Source organism: Strix uralensis, chromosome 23, assembly GCF_047716275.1.
Source record: "Strix uralensis isolate ZFMK-TIS-50842 chromosome 23, bStrUra1, whole genome shotgun sequence".
Taxonomy (NCBI): domain Eukaryota; kingdom Metazoa; phylum Chordata; class Aves; order Strigiformes; family Strigidae; genus Strix; species Strix uralensis.
The window spans coordinates 815,881-819,135 of NC_133994.1; the positions used below are offsets into that span (position 1 = coordinate 815,881).

General features: G+C 54.6%; 1 long non-coding RNA gene across 1 annotated transcript; it reads left to right on the forward strand.

Moving 5' to 3' along the window:
* Nucleotides 1-382: 382 nt before the first annotated feature.
* On the forward strand, nucleotides 383-2,890 carry LOC141954018 (uncharacterized). Its single transcript, XR_012632066.1, has 2 exons — nucleotides 383-708; nucleotides 1,900-2,890. It is a non-coding gene; the product is annotated as an uncharacterized LOC141954018 (long non-coding RNA).
* The last annotated feature ends 365 nt before the right edge of the window (nucleotides 2,891-3,255 follow it).

Here is a 3,255-nt window from a genome sequence, read left to right on the forward strand (position 1 = left end):
AAAGGTGATGCTCAGTGTCTAAATGATTTATCCTCCTGCTGCTGGGAGCCAGCTCTCCTTCCAGCCCAATATCCGTGGATATCCACTCCAGCAACGCTTGCAGCAACGTGCCTCGTGTCCGAGCGGGTACCGGCCACGTAAATCCTGCCAAGGGCTTTCCTGTCCTGCGAGCAAAGCGAATGCGAAGCGGCGGCAGAGCGTGCACGCTGCCCACCTCGGCAGTGGGGAGCTTTGGCTGCTGCGGTCGCGGGGTGCTGCAAGGTCTCCTGCTGCCTTAACTACTGCTGAAATGAGCCGTCGAAGGGGCTGTTGGAGTTTTTTGGGTGTGAAGAGCCAGCAAACAGGAGGGTTTCAGAAAAGCTTCGTTCCTATGGGAGCAGCGGAGGTGACTGCCTCTGTTGCACGGTGTGGCTCCGTGCCCTTGCAACGACGTGACTTGGCGCTGTGACAGCTCGATGCCAAAGCAACCCGAGCTGAACAGGAATCTTTTGATCTCAAAACGTTCTTCCCTTCATTTTACGCCACGGCTCTGTGGCGTGTGGTTCCTCAGCTTCTGTGCTGTAAGAAGTCCTGCAGCAGCCTCAGCTTGCTGTGGAAACCAAATATTTTGACTTCACTGTTTATTCCTGTTTTTTTTTAAACTGTGCTCTGAGTGAATGATAAATCTGTTTTTTAAGGCAGCTGGTGCTTCTTCCTCTAACACAGAAGGTAAGGTAGAAACAAACATATTTGCTTTTGCTCCGTCTATTTATACAATAACAGTAGCTGTGGTTTTAACAGCAAAAAAATGTAATTACCGCACGTGTTCTCACAAGCCCTAATTAGCACAACGTTTAAGCACACGCTTAAACACATCGCTGTTGGGTGGCGGTTTTATCGTGGGCTCTGCACGGGCTGCCAGCAGCCGGCTGAACAGGGGCCTCGCCCTTCCCTGTTCACCTTGTGCCGATCGAGAGCCGACATTTGAGCACCTTGAAAACCTGAAGTTATTTTTATCCCCACTGGCGCGTGGTCGTAATGAGTTTCAGCCACTGAAATGTCGCATCTTCCCGCAGAGGCCATCGCACGGGGGGAGAACGCTGGCGGGAGGGCGAGGACGGAGCGGCGGGTGTTTGACCACCCCGAGGGGGTGCTGTCCCAAGAGCATCTCCCGACGGAGCTCTGCCGACTCCCTGTCCTCGGCTGCAAGAGGACGGAACACAGCTTTAATCCCAGCTGTAGAACCGCAGAGGGGACTGGCAATGTCACGTCCGCTGGCAGGCGCCGGTGCGGCGCCGCGTGCAGCGCTGGGTATCAGCACAGCCCCAGTTTGCTCTATCGCAGAGAAATTAAGGAGTCCACGTAACCACGCCGGCGAAAGGCGCCGAGGCGCGGCAGCTGGTCACTCCTCCTTGGCTCTAGCCAACGTCATTGCATCTGCCTGGGTTTTTCAAAGCCAGGGAACGTCGTGCCGGTGAAAAACCAAGCATAAAACCAGCCCCCAACGTGCGTGGAGCCGGCAGCGGCGAGGCAGTTACCGGCACTGATCACAGCGGGGGAAGCAGCCTGACCTGCCTTCCCTCCTGCTCCTTCAGCCCGCCCCACCAAGTGCAACCGAGAGCAATCGAGGCTTTGAAAAGAAGCATGTTACTCCCTTGCGTATAATCGAGGCTTTGATAATCCAGGAGATTTTTTTTTTTCTTTTCTCCTTTTTTTCCCTTTGTATTGGCAATAACATTAGCTCAGCGAAACCATAATTAAGATAATTAAATAAGCAATTTGCTTATTAACAGATTGCAACCTTTTCAACAAGATTTACTGCGTTTCCCCCCCTTTGAATGCAAACTCCTCACGCACCAGCAGTGAGGAAGGAGGCGGCTAAGGACAGGGCTGAACCTCTGCTCTCTCCCCCCTCGGCAGGACCCAGCTCATCTCCGACCCCTCATCCCCATCCAGGGGCCCCGCGCTGGCACAGAGCGGGGAGCCAGAGCCACACGTAAGCTGCTCTATTTACATAAGCTTCTGTCGTCTTACCCCTCAGACTAAGACGATGTACTCCTCTGTCAATCCTGTAAGTAGCTGGAATTTAATTCCTGACTTAATATTTCCCTGGATGCTTATTTATAATAAACTGAAGCAAAAATATCATCTTCCCCAGCAGAAGCGGAGCAAGCAGCTCCTTGCCAGTACTACTGGAAGCGCAGAATAAGGGCTCCTGGGCTCACTGCAGGTGGCATTTGGACCCAGTGCCCGGCTTCAAACACTTGCCCATTGATGCTCCAAATGAGCCATTGCAGCACTCCGCACTCGGCTTCCATCCAGAGGCTCAGGACACACAGCAAACAAACACGGGCAAAAGGAAAAAACACTGATTTACTCCAAATCAGCCTGAAAAGGGCCAGACAGTCTCCTTCTCCCAGAGAGTAATCTATTTTATCTAAATAAGTAATTTTGAACGAGTAAGGGCTGCTGGTGCAAGGGCTTCCCAGGCCACCCAGCTGGTTGCCACCACCTTGGCTCGGTGCATGGCGGGGGGCTGCTGCTCGGTGGGAAACGTTTCCACGTCCTTTGCTTGTTGGGCTGCCTCCAGACGGAGCTGAAGGTGCGATCTGTGCTCGGGGAAAGGAGCTGATGGGGCCAGTGACCGGGACGCAGCTGGGAAAGCGCATCTCGGCCTGGCCAGCACTGCCAGCATCCTCCCCGCATCAGCACACACGCAGCCTCCTGCCGCAGGGACTTGTGAGTCGAGATGGAAACAGCTCTGAAATCACTGGACAGAAAATTAAAAACTCCTGGGAGACTTTGCCCCAATCTTTCACTGTGCATTCAGGAAAAACAGCTGCTGCTTGTACTCAGGAGACCCAGCTCCACTCTCTAGAATAAATTCAGCGTTGCCCTTTTCCACTCTGAACTTAGACTCGTCTTTTTTTTTTCCTTTCAGTTTTCCCAGTCTGCCTCAAGTAAGCGATACAGAGGCCACGAATGGTTCTTCCAAGCTGTGCGGGGCAGGTTGGTGCTTACACCGGGGCACGTGCTGCAGGGGCCGTGACTTACCCTGAGCCGGGGCAGGCGACGCTCTGCTGCCTCGTGAGATCCCTCCGGTTACCCACGGCTCATGGCCTCTGGCTGCGGCGTGCCAGCGAGGGAAGGAGATGCCAGGACAGTGGGTTATGGTGCAGCACTGGCACCGGCACGGCTCGTGCCCGGCAGGTGGCTCCTGGGATGCGCAGGCACCCCCCGCCAGCGCACCTTCCCGGGGCTCCCATGCCGGCAGAG